Source organism: Acartia tonsa, chromosome 7, assembly GCF_053477335.1.
Source record: "Acartia tonsa isolate MP-2025a chromosome 7, ASM5347733v1, whole genome shotgun sequence".
Classification (NCBI taxonomy): Eukaryota; Metazoa; Arthropoda; class Copepoda; order Calanoida; family Acartiidae; genus Acartia; species Acartia tonsa.
Genome location: NC_137266.1, coordinates 33,993,861 through 34,013,677, shown reverse-complemented (window position 1 = coordinate 34,013,677; position 19,817 = coordinate 33,993,861). Strand labels below are relative to the sequence as shown.

The following is a 19,817-nucleotide window of genomic DNA, read 5'->3' as shown; positions in this document are numbered from 1 at the left end:
TTTTCCTGCATGTAAGCAATTTCTCAATAAATTTACTTACAATTTTGTTTCGAATTTTAAATTTATGTTCTGACTATTCAGTTCTGACACTCTACATTATTAATGTTCATTAAAGGACGCCTGCAAGAAATAACACGCTTTAACTGCTAAAAGACTGCCACAAGAAGACCCAATACCCCAAATTATAAGCCTTCAGCTTCAATAACAAAAAAGTTCTAGGCATTTCAAAATAGCATTTTATGTACAATGGAATTTTTGAAAGATTTCCAATGCTCATAAAAGAAAAAACAATATTAAATTACGTTGCCTAGACATAAAATTATAACCTTATCTTTGTCAGAAACTTAGATTGCCTGTAACTGATTACATTTTTACAATAAAAACACCACATTTCATAGTCAAAATCTATGAAAAAAAATCGATTTAAATTGCATTTTTAAACAAAAATCATAGCGGAAACAAAGGGGTAAACTAATACAAGCTTAGCTGTGATTGGTTGTTAAGCTGATTCAGCCTTCTGATTGGCTACAGTACATTCGGTACAACGCAAGTAAAACTTATTTTTTTTTAATGATTTTGACTATAAAAATGGGTACTTTTATTGTAAAAATATAATTAGTTACTGGAAACCTAAATTTATGACAAAAAAAATAAGCTTATAATTTTGTTTCTAGGCCACGTAGTTTAATTTTAAAGTTTTCAACATGAGCATTGCAATTCTTTCAAAATTTCCATTGTACATAAAATGTCATTTTAAAATGCCTAGAACTTTTTTGTTATAGAAGCTGAAGGCTTCAAATTTGGGGTATTTGGTCTACTTGTGGCAGTCTTTCAGCAGTTAAAGCGTGGTATTTCTTGCAGGCTTCCTTTAAACTTTTTTCTACCGTTTCAGAGCTTTGCTTTTATAAATGTTGTCATCCTTGTCATCCTTTTAAAACTTAAATTTAAAACTGTAGAGGGTCACATTCCTTCCTTACCTTAATGCCCTACCTTCTATAATGAAGGGGCAATACAATTACAGAGGCTGTACAGGAGCCATAAAGGGCCTATGTTATATAAATTAAGGTAAGGGGCGATGAAGAGGCTATGAAGGGGCTATGTTATATAAATTAAGGTAAGAGGCTATTAAGGGGCGATGGAGAGGCTATGTAGGGGCTATGTTATATAATTAAGGTAAGGGGCTATTAAGGGGCGATGGAGATGCTTTGTAGGGCCTATGTTATATAAATTAAGGTAAGAGGCTATTAAGGGGCGATGGAGAGGCTATGTAGGGGCTATGTTATATAAATTAGGGTAAGGGGCTATTTAGGGGCGATGGAGAGGCTATGTAGGGGCTATGTTATATATATTAAGGTAAGGATTATATAAATTAAGGTAAGAGGCTATTAAGGGGCGATGGAGAGGCTATGTAGGGGCTATGCTATATAAATTAAGGTAAGGGGCTATTAAGGGGCGATGGAGAGGCTATGTAGGGCTATGTTATATAAATTAAGGTAAGGGGCTATTAAGGGGCGATGGAGAGGCTATGTAGAGGCTATGTTATATAAATTAAGGTAAGGGGCTATTAAGGGGCGATGGAGAGGCTATGTAGGGGCTATGTTATATAAATTAAGGTAAGGAGCTATTAAGGGGCGATGGAGAGGCTATGTAGGGGCTATGTTATATAAATTAGGGTAAGGGGCTATTCAGGGGCGATGGAGAGGCTATGTAGGGGCTATGTTATATATATTAAGGTAAGGATTATATAAATTAAGGTAAGAGGCTATTAAGGGGCGATGGAGAGGCTATGTAGGGGCTATGCTATATAAATTAAGGTAAGGGGCTATTAAGGGGCGATGGAGAGGCTATGTAGGGCTATGTTATATAAATTAAGGTAAGGGGCTATTAAGGGGCGATGGAGAGGCTATGTAGAGGCTATGTTATATAAATTAAGGTAAGGGGCTATTAAGGGGCGATGGAGAGGCTATGTAGGGGCTATGTTATATAAATTAGGGTAAGGGGCTATTTAGGGGCGATGGAGAGGCTATGTAGGGGCTATGTTATATATATTAAGGTAAGGATTATATAAATTAAGGTAAGAGGCTATTAAGGGGCGATGGAGAGGCTATGTAGGGGCTATGCTATATAAATTAAGGTAAGGGGCTATTAAGGGGCGATGGAGAGGCTATGTAGGGCTATGTTATATAAATTAAGGTAAGGGGCTATTAAGGGGCGATGGAGAGGCTATGTAGGGGCTATGTTATATAAATTAAGGTAAGGAGCTATTAAGGGGCGATGGAGAGGCTATGTAGGGGCTATGTTATATAAATTAGGGTAAGGGGCTATTTAGGGGCGATGGAGAGGCTATGTAGGGGCTATGTTATATATATTAAGGTAAGGATTATATAAATTAAGGTAAGAGGCTATTAAGGGGCGATGGAGAGGCTATGTAGGGGCTATGCTATATAAATTAAGGTAAGGGGCTATTAAGGGGCGATGGAGAGGCTATGTAGGGCTATGTTATATAAATTAAGGTAAGGGGCTATTAAGGGGCGATGGAGAGGCTATGTAGAGGCTATGTTATATAAATTAAGGTAAGGGGCTATTAAGGGGCGATGGAGAGGCTATGTAGGGGCTATGTTATATAAATTAAGGTAAGGAGCTATTAAGGGGCGATGGAGAGGCTATGTAGGGGCTATGTTATATAAATTAGGGTAAGGGGCTATTCAGGGGCGATGGAGAGGCTATGTAGGGGCTATGTTATATATATTAAGGTAAGGATTATATAAATTAAGGTAAGAGGCTATTAAGGGGCGATGGAGAGGCTATGTAGGGGCTATGCTATATAAATTAAGGTAAGGGGCTATTAAGGGGCGATGGAGAGGCTATGTAGGGCTATGTTATATAAATTAAGGTAAGGGGCTATTAAGGGGCGATGGAGAGGCTATGTAGAGGCTATGTTATATAAATTAAGGTAAGGGGCTATTAAGGGGCGATGGAGAGGCTATGTAGGGGCTATGTTATATAAATTAGGGTAAGGGGCTATTTAGGGGCGATGGAGAGGCTATGTAGGGGCTATGTTATATATATTAAGGTAAGGATTATATAAATTAAGGTAAGAGGCTATTAAGGGGCGATGGAGAGGCTATGTAGGGGCTATGCTATATAAATTAAGGTAAGGGGCTATTAAGGGGCGATGGAGAGGCTATGTAGGGCTATGTTATATAAATTAAGGTAAGGGGCTATTAAGGGGCGATGGAGAGGCTATGTAGGGGCTATGTTATATAAATTAAGGTAAGGAGCTATTAAGGGGCGATGGAGAGGCTATGTAGGGGCTATGTTATATAAATTAGGGTAAGGGGCTATTTAGGGGCGATGGAGAGGCTATGTAGGGGCTATGTTATATATATTAAGGTAAGGATTATATAAATTAAGGTAAGAGGCTATTAAGGGGCGATGGAGAGGCTATGTAGGGGCTATGCTATATAAATTAAGGTAAGGGGCTATTAAGGGGCGATGGAGAGGCTATGTAGGGCTATGTTATATAAATTAAGGTAAGGGGCTATTAAGGGGCGATGGAGAGGCTATGTAGAGGCTATGTTATATAAATTAAGGTAAGGGGCTATTAAGGGGCGATGGAGAGGCTATGTAGGGGCTATGTTATATAAATTAAGGTAAGGAGCTATTAAGGGGCGATGGAGAGGCTATGTAGGGGCTATGTTATATAAATTAAGGTAAGGGGCGATGGAGAGGCTATGTAGGGGCTATGTTATATAAATTAAGGTAATGGGCTTTTAAGGGGCGATGGAGAGGCTATGTAGGAGCTATGTTATATAAATTAAGGTAAGGGACTATTAAGGGGCAATGGAGAGGCTATGTAGGAGCTTTGTTATATAAATAAAGGTAAGGGGCTATTAGGGGCGATGGAGAGGCTATGTAGGGGCTTTGTTATATAAATTAAGATAAGGGGCTATTAAGGGGCGATGGAGAGGCTATGTAGGGGCTATGTTATAAAAATTAAGGTAAGGAGCTATTAAGGGGCGATGGAGAGGCTATGTAGGGGCTTTTTTATATAAATTAAGGTAAGGGGCTATTAAGGGGCGATGGGGCGATGGAGGAGCGATGGAGGAGAGATGTAGGGGCCATCAAAGTACAATGTAATATAAATTTGTGGAAGGAGCGATGAAGGGGCGATGTAGGAGCGATGGAGGAGCGATGGAGGAGCGATGTAGCAGCGATGTAGGGGCCATCAAGTTGCAATGTTATATAAATTTGGAGAAGGAGCGATGAAGGGGCGATGGAGGAGCGATGTAGGAGCGATGTAGGGGCCATCAAGTTGCAATGTAATATAAATTTGGAGAAGGAGCGATGAAGGGGCGATGTAGGAGCGATGAAGGAGCGATGTAGGAGCGATGTAGGGGCCATCACAGTACAATGTAATATAAATTTGAAGAAGGAGCGATGAAGGGGCGATGTAGGAGCGATGGAGGGGCGATGTAGGGGCCATCAAAGTACAATGTAATATAAATTTGAAGAAGGAGCGATGAAGGGGTGATGTAGGAGCGATGGAGGGGCGATGTAGGGGCCATCAAAGTACAATGTAATATAAATTTGGAGAAGGAGCGATGGAGGAGCGATGAAGGGGCGATGTAGGAGCGATGTAGGGGCCATCAAGGGACTAAGATATATATAATAGTGAAGGGGCCATGAAGAGGCGATATTTAATTAAATAGCCCCTTGGGATAAGAGGACATATCATCTCCTCTTTAGAAGGGGCGATAAAGGAGCGATAAAGGATCATTTAATCGCCTCTTAGGGCAAGGGGCTATCAAATCGCTCCTTTCAAGGAGTCATAACATCGCCTCTTGTTAAAAGGGGCTATTAAATCGCTCCTTTCAAGGAGCCAATACATCGCCCCTTGTCATAAGAGGCGATCAATTAAAATCATCGCCCCATATGGAGCGATGTCATGGAAAGGACTATACCCGATTTTTTTTCTGAAGATTCCCTGTACAATGACCACAAAGTATGTGATTTGGTTTGTTGGTCACTCACCATGTCAGTATGTCAATCCATGAGTTTGTGCTTTGCTACTTACAGATGTTGTCATCCTTGTTTGATAATGTTTAAATAATATCATTCGTTATAGGTAAGGCATAATGTTTCAGTTCTAATCTCAAAATAATTAATAGTTTTAACATAAAAATCCACAAAAATGTTTTTTTTCTTCTCATAATTTATGTTAAAAATTTTGTAATCTAAAAGAAATGAAGTTGCTTATTTTGAGTAATATAGTCTTATATCAAATAACTGAAATTCAAATTTCTCACTCAATCTTTTTTCTTCTTCATTATACTAATAAATGCTACTTAAAGAATTGAAAAGTTTGATTGCTGTAGATGGCACTGAAATGGTTTGTACAGGTTTCATGATCAGCTGACACATCTGGGTTGTACAGTCTACAGTCTGAAAAGCATAATAGTGAAAATATCATACCTAAGGTTTGTTTAAAAGAAGACAAGAATAGAAACATCAAAAAGGTGCGAAGAAACAAGTATCAAGAAAATCCAAAACTAATTATTTTTTTTACATATATTCCATCCATGAAAGTCAAATAAACTTGATGGCCTAATGACCGCGCGAACAGACAAAGTAAGTGGACACTAATTGGTAAGAGGAATCTTTACACTTTGCGCTTTAACCTTGTTGTCCTAGGAATCATTTTTCCAAAATTCATATTACTAAAAATTATATCACATAAAAATTTGTTGTCAAAAAAGTAAATAAAACACAAATGTTAAAATGCTTGTACAAACTTTCTGATAACGAAAATTGAGTTTCTAGGTTTTTAAAATCACTTCTATGTGTCTTAGGAACTACCAATAGGAAAACTCTAGTACGTTTCAATCGACGATAAGAATTATCTGTTATGGTCGTCCTTATTAATTTTCAAAGATATATTTTTTAGTATAATAATTTTATTACCTGAGAAATAGAATGCAGCTACTCTACACAACCATCTCACAAGAACAAGTATAATCAAAATTCTGAACGTCCAAATCATTCTTTCATTGCATCTAAAAATAATTTTCATTTTCATTTTGAAACAAAATTTGTAGGGGGGGGGGAATCTTATTTAAATATGTATATACTAGCTTCTAGGGGCCCTTCCACCCGACCCAAGTGCCCCTAGAAGCTAGTATATATAGATTTAAATAAGATTCCATGAAACTTTAATAGGCAAGCCTACACCTTGTCAAACTATAAGGCATTTTGTTGTCTAATGAGGCCAAAAATAAATGTTGTCCAACATTCAGTCTTTTTTATGTTTCTCTTAGTATTATACTAAATATCACCCGGGATCTCAGGGGATAAGATAGGGCGATAGATTGATGTAATTGCCATTAACAAAATTATCCCTTTCGTAGTTTAAAATCATTTGGCACTGCTAGTTTGAGCTAACCAATCAAGATTGAATAGGAATATCAAAGTTTAAGGCAACAAATAAAAAATTGTGTTTAGAAATCTTTTGGTACCAGTGTAATTTACAGTCCAAAGTCCCATCCCTCCCTGAATATTAGCGACACAAAAGTTACACAGAGTATAAGGTACCTAAAATTTTATGATAAAATTCATTCAATATAAAAAATTACGATCAATTTATAACGTTGTTAACTTCAAATTGAATAGAATACATATAATTTATCTAAATATAAATTATTCACAGCTATTATCAATTAATCAATATAACTACAATAAGATCTTGGGTATAGAATAATTACGCATGTTTGATCACAAATATAGAGAATCTATAACAAGAATGTCATTGGCCATCACACACACACACATACTCACACACACATACACACCTTCTCACACACACACACACACACACACACACACACAAACACACACAACCAGAGAAGAAAAGATGGGGAGGCACAAAGATGCGAGAGGTGTATTTCTTAAAAACAGCAAATTTTTTAAAATAGCAATACTTGATCTACTTCAATAAAATAGAATATATTGTATTTAAAAATGGTTTAAGATTACAATTGTAGACCTTTGGATTTTATCTATATTTGATTTTAATCACAATAAATAAAATTAATCAAATTTTGCGGATTTTCTGCCCATTTTGTATGAACACTTACGAGGCAACTGTTGAGTCAAATCCTTTATATTACCAAGATGGAATACATCCATAGATAATATATGTAGATAGGTGGAGAGATATCTGTGCGTCTGTACCGAAAGATCTCACCAACAGGTGAACATTGAAAATTATTAAAGGCCCCAGAAAGGTTTTCAACTATATAAAGAGATGGCACCTAAGCCATCTCAAGAGAAATCAACCCTAGAAAACAATTATCCCTCCCATCTGCAAAAACCACTTCTAATCTTTTTTTTTTACAAAAATTTAATTGAAAGTGGAGGGTCGACCAGATGCCTCTAAAACTGTGATAATTGAAAATAAAAAAACTAAATTAAGTTTTCTAAAATGTCTAATATTCCAAAATTCTAGAAAAATAAAATAGAAACCAAGGTTGATAAATATTTTTTCTGTATACGAGTATTGGATGAAAAGTTTACACAAGGATTAGACAATGGCCGATAAATTTATGTACATCCCCAAGGATGATACACAAAAAAAACATTCTGTAGATTAAAATTAGTGGTTGAATCGTTTGAACGCTCAACTTAATTAACCAACCAATCAAAATTCACTTAAGTCCCAAGTTCTAAGTTGTTAAACCAACGAATTAGAAAACGTTATTATAAGACTTTTGATACTAGTGTAATAAACAGTACATTGCCCCCCCTCTCTCTCTATGATCCATACATCTATCTTGTCTATGGTATGAGGAATGAGGATACGTCTTGTTACGATACTACCCTCCGTCCAAACTTATCTTTATCCAATACAACAATTACTTGCAAGACATAGTTTAATTTAATATTTGCTTTGAAGAAATATGAAAAGAAACAAAAAGAAAAAATATATAAAGTGCTTCCACGAAGGAACGAATATTTTTTTATTACATTAATTTTATTTTGATTGCATTGATTGTTAATGATTACAAGGCATACGCCTGACAAAACAGTATTAAGACGTTCTCCTATTTAAAAATATAATACCAATCTTTATGTTATGACTAGAGTATTATGTTATTGTTGATGTACTAACAAAATTAAAAAAAAAATAGCAAGAAACTAGTTGTAACGTATGAACACTAGTGGGAATAAAGTGTGAGACTAACCAAATTAAACGGAGGTTTTGGGGGGTCCAGCCGAAAATCCTTTCTCTCTTAAATCCTACCATCCCCACCCCCCTTTTTTTTACTCATCTATTTCTCTTTTTTTCTTAAAAGACTTTCTTGGAAAATTCTCCCCATTTTTCAGAGCGATGCTTATCTAAGATATGTTCACTTGTCTGTCAATTTCTTATGATTTTAGCTATAATTGAGGATTTCTGTAAAAGTAAGGAATTATCTTGAATGCATATCAACTCTTTAATCGATGCAAAAAGTTCACTGGTCCATTTTAACCATTTATTTTATAATGTATTCATGCAATTTTTCGAAAGAAAATTATTGATCAGAAAGTTTCATTCTTGTTTTTAAATAAAAATTACAGAAAATGTGCTCAATAAATGCAAATCGTCTGATTTTGATCTTAAGTGTTTAAAAACTGCCAGTCAGATAGTGTCTAAGATTTGAAGGGATAAGACATTAGACGATAAATTGGGGTACATCAACAATATTTAAAATGAAATTACCCTTTCGAAGACTAAAATCATTGGTGGAAAAATTGGACACTCCTAGTTTGTACCAATCAATCAAGATATGATAAAAGAACTCAAAGTTTTTAAGCCTTTGAATAAAAGAACATTTTTTTAGACTTTGGATACCAGTGTCATTAACAGTCATATGTCCATGAATGAACGTCTAATGTGGGGGGGGGGGGAGGGAGTAAAGGGGTGATTGGGGGTACCCAAAATTTTGAATTTCAAATTTTTACCCCCCCAAAAATTAAAAAGCTTGGATGTCCTTGCCTATATCATAACAAGATTACCCCCCCCCCCCCAAATAAATTAATTTTGAATTTTTACCTCTCCTCCCTAATGAAAAAGCTTGGACGCCCTTGCCTATGTCCCCTCCTTCCCTGGATAGTTTAGTACAAGCAAATGGATAATAATGGATATATTATTGCTTGGAACTTACACCAGATTTTCATGTTCTATAATATAGTGAATCTTGCAGTGGGCTAAAATTAAAGATTTGCCCCTTCCACCACCTTTTCCCCCATTCACTCCCCTCCTACTCGATGCAAACTGACTAATAAACAAGTTTCACGTTAGCAGGCCATATTGATTACAATGTTTCCACTATCATTAGATCCACATCTATTCTCCATCCATTTGGATAATATATTCTTACAGTAAACAAATCAATTCAAAAGTCTGTTCTTTGATTTTCGATTAAATCAGCATTTTTCAAGTGGTATAGGGGGAAATATTAGATTTTCTTTTTAAATTTATTGTAAACTAGGATGAAAACATGCAGCAAAGCTAAAGAAAACAATCAATTAGACAAACAATTATCAACTAATGTAGCTTGTAATATTAAAGAAACGAAATGCCTTAATAACGCATTATTAAGATGCTTTGTTTTGTGCCCAATCATTATAGAAATCACCATTTCAAAAATAATTTATTAAGGTAATTATAACATGACATTTTCTAAAGTTTTATCTAACCCAATGAAAGATCGGACAACTTCAAATTTCATCAACAGCGTAGTAAATCACCAAACCACCCTTCCCCCTTCCAAAAAACAATAATAAAAATTGTCACACATGCGAAAGGACGGACAAAGTTAGTGTATCGCAGCAATAATTCAGCATAAAATCTCTTATAGTAGCCGAGTAACTCACAAAAAAAGATCGAACAGTCTAGGAGTTATACTGTAGCTTCACTATGTATGAAAAGTTTGAAATTATTGTAAAAATTTCAATTACATGCAGACAGAATAAATTACTTTTTCATGTTTTTAGATTAATTTTCCTATTTATGCTGGCGTTGACATTTTTCTATTATGCGATCAGATACATTTCTTTAGCTGCTGATAAATAATTCTTTAAAATAGAATTATTCTTTAAATAGAATGGAACTTTTTTTGTAGAGAAGCTAATCTTAAATTCCCAATGTCCGTTCGTCTGTTAGCTGCTCTACTTTATGAGCGAAACGGGATTATCGCGGTCTCTATTTATGAAAGACGGCTGTTGTTTTAGTGAACATTATGGTTTCCAAAACAGATCTACTCCATTAATCACTTGCTCCGTCAGTCTACCGTTACTGCTCTGAAATACATGATTTACCCCAGGAAATGTGTTTTATGTCTGTCTGTTTGTCTGTTATGTTCACTTTTTGATCCCAACCACTTGGATATTTAAAAAATTGTCTCTATTAAAATTGAATGATAAAATGGTTGAGATAAATAAATCTATCATAATTGTTATGTGAAAATTTGACGTTTGTTCAATGCGACAAAAAACATTGTGATTTATCCAGTTATTACTGACGTAGTTCATGAAATCTACATAATTACGAAAAGACGGGCTGACAGATGGACATTGTAGTTTATACACTAGGATGTCTTTGATAAGAAATAATTGCCTAAAAGAACACCATGTAAATTGATCTTCAAGGATGTGAGTAAAGGTGTGAAAACAATTCAACAAAAATATGTTATTTTTTCTTTTTTGTAATCTTATTTTGATATTCATTAACCCATTGTTTTTTTTATTTTCTAGGTTATCTCCATTTTTTTGGGAGCATAGTCCGTCTGTAGTACAATATGCCGTTTTGAAATTAAGCAAAGGACCTTCATAGATTACAAACGAACTTTTTGTTAGTTTATTCCATGTTTAAAGCGCTACCACTCCGTAAAAATAAATATTCAATCGCCAATCGTCAATCGTCCGTTTTTTCAGCAGCAACACTTTCAGCGATGTTTTTTTTTCTCTCAAGTACAATCTCCATGTGTCTCATAGCTTAGTTGTAATACTGAAAAAAATATATTACATTGAAGCTTCTTTTTTTGTTTGCACTCCAAAATGTCCATGTCCAACATATTGGTTAATTTGTTAAAATACCTGGATTTAAAAATATTGAAGTCATGATGTTGAAAGTTAAAAGTGTGTGTACATAGAGCTATAACATTTCATTTACATTGAAATAAATCCTTCACTAAGTAAACTTCACAAAAATGTTTCTGCAATATTGAACATAAAGGAGGCTCTTTATAGGGCCTTTAAAAAAGGGAAAAACTTTAAAAACTTTTGGCCGGTATGTAACGATTAACGTCATATTAGAATACTTCATTACTCTAATATGACGTCATATGGGATACTTTAGCCAAAAGTTTTTAAATTTACCCCTATTATATAGGCATAATAAAGAGCTTTCACAAAGTGTCCTAAACTTGCGCTTACAAGGTTGATATGTATATGCAGTGCTTCTGATACAACTAATAAATTATTAAATCTATAATCATTTTGTATTGGATGACGTCAAAGTATTTTGTATCTTTCAAAATCTCGGAAACTTTGACAGTTGTAATGCATGAACGTATAATCTTCTAAGTAAACTTAAATCTTACCTAACAAGCCACTTCACTGCTTCGCATTTCATAGGGGGGCATGTAGTCAATTTCTTAATTTTCATATTTTAGTCTTACAAATTTTAGATAAATTACTGACTTAAATCTATTCTTCGTAATCTCTCATAACAAAATCGCATATATATACAAATGTATTGACATGGGAAAAACACTTATTAGAGTATATAAAAATATGATAAACATCCAACCTATAATATACGATTTATAAAGTGTAAAAGATGCCATGTCTAGTTATAGAAATTGTATGCTTATATTATATTCAATCATCAATGGAACTTCATTTCAAAATAAAATTAATGGGCAAAATTTTACTATGTTAAATTTGGGTATCTCTATAGATTATACCTGTCGTAATAGGAATCATCATACATAAATGTTTAAGCAATAATTTTAGTAATCTTTAAGAATATAAATATTTGTAATAGTTACTTTTGCTTGATTAATACTTGGAGTAATGATGCCTTAACTTGTAACTAATGGATAAGATACCATTGGATCACCGATTATGTTCATACAAAAAAACATAGATAGAAGTAATATAATTGATAGCTTCTACCCTAGATGGAGGGGGTGGTAGAGGTGTTCCAGGGGAACCCTTCACTTTTTCGGGGGGAAGAATATGTTAATACCACCATCTGAGACCTACATCAAGAAATAAAATAGCTTAAAACCATTATGGGTCCTGTTAGAAGATTCTCTAAAATTAGGAGCTCCTACGATGCAGTGGTGTGCAATATCACAATGGACAACAAATAAAGAAAGTTTAAAACTGCCATAAATTAGTATAAACTTTTAGGGTTCGCGAACATCTGAGGACTTCTTTTATAAATAGGGACATAAAGTAGCCACAAACCATCCAAAGTTATATATCAGACAAAGGTTTCCTGTAAAGAATTACCTAAGAAGACAATCTTAACTTAGTCACGAAGGTTTGGGCTTAAAATCTGAAACTTAGTTAAGTATTTTTGCTACTTTCGATCTTTGCAAAGTTTTATATGGACTCTAATATCAGATACTAATATAATGTATATTTATTTTATCATTTAGCAATATATAAGATTTGCCCAGCGAAAAGGAAAATCATCCATAAATAGGGAAGGAAAAAATAAAAACAAATTATGTTTAACCAAGAAAATATTGTTATTTTTTTATAGAAGCGTTTATAAAATATTCATTCTTGTTCTAAACAGAATTTATTTCACTGCTAGGGTGCGAATTTACCTTGCAAATATATCACATAAGCAAAGCATCAGAACCGAAAATTATTGCACAATTGGCCAAATAATCTTTTCCATAACTGGTAGCTTCGTCTTTGAATTCTGGAACTGCCTAAAATTACTTGAAATATACAAAGCTTCCATTAAAAAAAAGATTTGGTATTTGGATATAAAAAATGGATTATAATTAAAATGGATAAATTAATCAGTTCGGTGGTATGCTAGATCTAGAGGACAAATAAAAAGACTTAATAATTTATATTGCTATTGTCCTTTTTTGCCAATAAGAAACACAACGCGGAAATGAATACACACCAACAGCTAGACATATATGATACTATTGTGAGTGAAACCAGCATGCTTTTTGTCTATGACCAATACCATAACCTCTTTTTGTGGGTTTGGGTTTGTAGTAGGTAGCAAATGATGTAATAGATTAGGGCTTATATTATTTTATCAAAAGCATAGCTTTTCAATAATAAGGGACGTCTTTTAGCCCTGATCATTATTTTAGAATGAAAAATTTTCCGTTTGTTATAGTTAGTTATAATTTAGAAAGCGTGGCAACTCTATAGTTTTACAGAAAAGTTTATATTTTCAGTTTAAACATTGCTAAAGAAGGTGTATCAACTATTTTTTTTTATAGCTAGCCGGTTCTTTTAGTAAGTAGTAAATGTAAAATTTTTCATAGAATTCAGATATGCAATCGGGTTTTTTGTAGACCTCTTATTTTTAAAGTAATTTAAGTTAAAAAAAAAAAAAATAAGTCGATTTTAAGGTACTAAAATGCAACAAAAAAAAGAAAGAAAATGGTCATTATGAACAAAAATAGTAAGATCTTTAATTTGACACCTTACTTTTTCAATTCTGTTAGGTAATTATTGAAAAAATCGATTTTTTAAAACCCACGAGAATAAAAACTTTGAACTTACTTTTATTATTTCACAGGTAAAAAAATATGGGTTCATATATACCTTTAGAATCAGAAAAATATTACGAATCCATTGTTATTTTGTTGCGTTTTAGTACCTTAAAACCGACTTAATTATTTTTTTTAAAAAACTTAAATTACTTAAAAAATAAGAGGTCTACAAAAAAACCGATTGCATATCTGAATTCTATAAAAAATTTTACATCTACTACTTACTAAAAGAACCGGCTAGCTATAAAAAAAAAGTTGATACACCTTCTTTTTAAATAATTTTGTGCTTCTTAAATACTAGTTAGGGTAATGGACAGATTTAAGGCTATTGAATAAAAAGTTGGTCATAAAATTCTTCCTTAGTTTAGTTTTTATAGAATGAAAATAACATAAACAGTCATATCTTGCTGCTTTAAAGATATGTGATTCAAAATAAAATAAGAACTCTAAAAAGTATTTATGTACATACGTTATGGTATTGCTTGTACTAAATCTACATTTATTTATATCTATATCATCTGTTTTATAATTTATAATGCTGCGCTTTTATGGATATAATTATCTCTGTAAAAAGATTATACTTTTCACTTTTTTTTAATGAGCTTTTTATATTTTTTGTAGACCCCCTACTTTGCATAAACCCATATTTATATTTTTAAACTATGCGTCCATAAGAAATACAATAAAAAAGGGTTTTATTATAACACTACTTACTTTTGCAATAGTTGAAAGACACATGCAAAAGCTACTAAGGACACTGTTACAAGCTAAGCACAATGGTTCGGCGTCTGCAAAAATATTAACCTACAGTTTGAGAAAGGGTATCTAAATAATTGTGTCATTTTTGCCATTTATACTAATATTAATATGAATCTGTTTATTAGATGTTTGTTAAAATCATCTAGAAATAAAATAGCCTAAAACCATCCTGGGAGTTGTGTAAGTAAATACAGACCAACAATAATCGTACTCCTTTATGTAATAGCAAAGAATTTCATATCAGTAAAAAATAGATACAATATTGTGTTCAAAAAGTAAAAATTAAAACGGCCGTGCATATCAAATCCTCATGACGCGAAAATCTCGATTTGGAATCATAAATTTGGGCAAGAAATCAGTGTTCACACAATGTTGTTACTAAAAAGGTAACAAAAAGCAGATATAATGATTTAACTTTACCGTTCCATATATCTTAATGGAGTTGACATACAACCTCCTAAATAATATAAAACTTTTTAAAAAGACAAATTACTAAATTAGTATTTTACACGATTTTGCTGTTCTGTGTATCAAAACGTTTTAAACATATACAAATTGGTGGGCGTTCATTTCTGTAAATTTTTGTTTGAGTTTCAAGAAAAAAGTTACTATACTTTAATACAAAGAAGGAAGTTTTTTGTTTGTTTGCCAGGATCTCTAACCACACAGTTCTGAGTTCTCCATTTTAGGAATGCGTTGCAGAGGTTTTGGGGATGGTTTTAGAATATGCTATCCTAAAATCTATGTCTTTGAATGGTTAAATTTTTTTTCTTCTTCCCCCTTCCTCCCCCAAACTCAAAACAACAAGATGCTATGGGCATAGCCTTTAGTACCGAATAAATAAAAGTCATCTTTTGCTGTTGTAGTAGTAGGCAGTTATTTGCTATTTTTAATGTCATACATGTGCGGGTGTGAATGCACACCACGTGGATATACGAGTGGTAAGGGACAAAAAGGGTGAATTCTTTACAATAGGATGCTTTTTATCCCGGCCATCACGAACCAACAAGAACATTTATATTTTACATAGCGTACCAACAACAATACAATACAAATGGATATTGAATACGAGGATATATTGACAGGGAAAAATTTGTTGTCAATTTAGGTTGATAATATTATTTATAGTTCAGTTCGTTCATCTAGTAGGAGAGGAGGGGAAAAGGCGGTAGATGTAGGGAATCGTTACTTTAGAATTGGAATTATCACTTTATTAGATTACACGAAAATCTGGTGAAACATCCAAGTAATTATATGTCGATTAAATTACATTCTTATTTTTAGGGCGCTTTTGCTTAATTATTAAATATACATTATGGCTAAAGTAGAAATATTAAATTATATTTTATATCTATAGTTTTATGTTTTTAGTGACTATTCATAAGTAAAATAAACCCAAAAAGTAAATTTGATGGTTGCTGCGCTCATAATAATGTTTTAACCAAGGATATATTTTTTGATGCTATTTATACTACATACATTCATACGCCCTTTTATATCAACCACAAAAAGATACTTTAAAAATTGGAAAAGATTTTAAAACAGCATTTAGAATCATTTTGAAATCGATAGGATTTTTCAAGCAGTGATAATAAATATGCTCTGATTTGATGCTAACAACAAATATTTTCCCTATCTTTTAGGATAACTCTTCAAGTTAAATTAGGAATGTTAAAATTGTCCGATCAAATTTAAACTTGGCATAGAGATTCCTGTAGTAGTTGGGCACTATTTAAAACTCTATAATCATTACTATTTAAAACATGTCGATTTTTAACCTTTTTAACAACAATTTTTTATGTGATATAATTATCATGTTCATCTGATTTTTGGATTACTGATTCCTATTACAACAAGGTACAATGTCACAAGTGAAGCAGCTCTATAATCAAGTCCTAGATTTAACATATTTTGGCGGCTAATATATTTATTTTTTACCATGATTAAATAATTGTATAATTAAATATAAGCCAAGAATAAAAAGTTGTTGAAACTAGGTCATTGTCAAAGTGTTTACACATTGTGGAAAGTAAAATATTCTAAAAGCCAAAGTTCATGAAATTAGACATTTAATCATAATAATATACGCAATATCCTTCCTTAACTAAGATCTAAGATAACTACTGTAACGATTGAGTTCTACTTTTAAGGTAAGCTTCACATAGGTCCTGTGATGTATTTAGGCTATTCTATTTTCAGATTTGAATCTTGGGATGGTTTTAAGCAATATCTCTAGCCCCTCTCTGCCTCTTCGAATGGAGAACCCCTAGAGGCTAGGCGTGTAACTGCTAGTTATATTATAAATTATAGAAATGCTATGCTTCCTGGTAACGTTATAACAAGAACGTATAAACTTTTTTAGTTTGAATATTGTCTGAATCTTCAAAATCTCCTAAAAATGTGCTTTTTTGAGTAAACATCCATTATCATGATTTAGGTTAATTTTGCCTCCCCCTGTGGGGGTAATCAAATCTTCATTACGTGGTTACAACTATATCATTCACTACAATTTAATAGATTAATTCATAGAGTAGCCCTTCTTACACTTTTTAGAAGCAAAGCTATTATAAAACTTGCTTCGTATTTTTCGTTGAAGTATTTTTATTTGATTTAAAGAAAAGATCTTTTAAGTAAATAGCACGAATCTATAAAGAATCTAAAAAAATCTAAGAAAAAAACAAAATAACCTGCAAAGCACTTATTCCAACTCCCCTTTTTAAAAATGAAAACTAAAAATCTGAAGGGGGGGGGGGGTAGTTGCATTTCGTTTGTTTATTTATTACTCTAGGTTTGGATAGGTTAGGTTATACTGGTAAACTCACAGGGTTGGGGCACCGCAAGTATAGGCCCCGCAGAGGTAAGCAAAACATAGGGAAAAAATACCCCCTCCTTTATTTTAAATTAATTTTAAAAATATGGGGGGGGGGGGGGGAGGAACAGTGCTCACCAGGGTACATTGTGTTAAAGCCCCAGATTAATTTGATATCAACTTAAATAAATTACCAAAATTTGTTCAATTTTTGAAAGTGCATTAAGATAAAGAAAATAAAGCAATGCACAAAAATGTAGAATCAAATCCACCTGTAAAAAAGATGTGTTTCAATAAAAAAGGATTTTTGCAAAAGAATTCAATTTATTTCTTCTTTTTGGTAAAACCTTTATTGAAAAACTTTGTGTCATTAATCTAAGATTCAGATAAAAAAACTTCTTTATCAGTAGATTCATCTAATTTTTTAAAGCAAATCTTCTCTATAATTAAACAATTTATTTTATAAGTTAGCCTTTACAAGTAACAAAACAGAAAAAACATGGCTTCGTTTAACTAGTTATACTAGACGGCGATTGGTATTATAAATCAACTGTTGAAATAATCTATGTATAATTTTCTTTATACAAAAAAGTAACAGAATGTCTGTTTATTTAGCAAAGTATTTTGTTAAACTTTATATCGATTGTTCTCATTTACACTGAAGCTTCTTATAGGTCCAGGGAATTATGATAAATATCTTGAAAAAAAACCTACTTCTTTAAAAAAAATATTTTTAGAACTAAAATTAAAGGGGATGGTAGAATTTCCCTTCTCTTCTTCCCACAAGTGCCCCTAGTGGCCTGTAGTATATAAAAAATAATAAGTTCTAATAGTGTGTTCTTCACTATTAATGTTGTCATCCTTGTTTTTTCTCATTATGCAACTTACATAATTACTTTTTTGTCATTAGGTTTTTAATATCTTCTTTGATATCCTAATTCCTAATTCCCAATTTTCATTTATATTCATGAAAAAAGTAATTATGATTAGATTGAATAGATAATAAGTTCTATAATACCATTTTTAGGAATTAGCGAGTTCGCCCCTAGCCTTATGGGGCTTTGATTCAGCAGGTTTGTAAGAGTATGGTAAAAAATTGCTTCAAACATTCTTATGACATAAATAATAGTTATTTCTCGCATCGTATTATAAACAACTTTCCGCGGATATAGGATGTACAATTATAAGATTAAAAATTTGTTTTAGCCCCGAGGTGCCGAAGGCACAGGCTAAAAACTGGTTTTAATCTTATGATTGTACATTTTTATATTCGTTGAAAGCTGGTTATAATACGATGCTAGACTTAGTTTTTTCGTATGGATGAGAACCGGTTCTTACCCACCGGTTTCGAATGAATACGAGAAAGTTCTTTAAAAATTTAAACCTATTTTGACCCACACTAAAAACAAGGATGACAACGCACTAGTGTGAAGCTCACATGATCAAAAAAATGATCCCGCTTGTGCTACAAATAGAGTAATGCTAATTTTTTAAAATCGATTGCGGCAAATAAAAAAAACTAAAATTGATTTGACAAAGAGTTTGTAATAAGTGAAGATTTAAAATTGCACAACAAAAGTGCTTCTATAAACCTAGGGACCTCATTGGTTTTACTTAAACAAAGGAAATAAATATTATACATATAAGTAAGTTTTACAGGGTAACAATTTTTTCTCTCTTTCTATTTTGAGAAAGATTTCATGGGCATTCCTTTTAGAGCTTTGACACCTATCAAGACAGTTATAAAGAGAGAAAAAATTACAAATCATACAATGAAGCAAAATAATTTTAATCAAAACATCCAAAGTATGTTTTCTTTATTCTTACACGAATATGATATATTCTTCCTTTACGAGTAATAAAAAGTTAAACAGCCGCTCTTTATGTAACCTGACATAATATTAATAATTCACAGCTAGGCCCTCTTTGCTTATATTTCGGAACTTTTTTGCTGAAATGTAAAAAGACCAGAAAGTGAGAAAAATTAGGGCGTCTTCTTATTTAGCTTCGCATTGGTGTTACTTCAGATCCAGTTAAACTAAATGGCATGTTTAAATAGTCTGATCGATGATAATTACACTAGCAATAAGGAATAATTTTGAAATATTGATTTTTTAGCAATTTTAACACATAGCAGTCAAATTATCTTCTAGCGCATTGAATCTTTGAAAAGCCTACATTTACAATAATAACCTTACTGTTTTTCAAAATAAATCTTTACTAGAAATGCAATAAAAAAATTTAGCATTACTGTATGAATATTGATGTGGGTAAAATTTCATTTAGTTTTGGGAGGAGAAAGATTTCAAACAATCACACGAGCAAAGGGACCAAAAAGAATTCAATTCAATATGAAATTATGGTGTTACAAAACTTCAAAATGGAGCTAAAACCATGGAATTTAAAAAAAAAGCACAGTAACTTAATAAACGTGCATTATCAGAAGG

General features: G+C 32.7%; 1 long non-coding RNA gene across 1 annotated transcript; it reads right to left on the bottom strand.

The window, feature by feature from the left end:
- Positions 1-5,195: 5,195 nt before the first annotated feature.
- On the bottom strand, positions 5,196-6,071 carry LOC145324278 (uncharacterized). The gene is made up of 2 exons (XR_013881226.1): positions 5,965-6,071; positions 5,196-5,445 (listed from the first exon to the last, which is right to left on the bottom strand). It is a non-coding gene; the product is annotated as an uncharacterized LOC145324278 (long non-coding RNA).
- Positions 6,072-19,817: the final 13,746 nt, after the last annotated feature.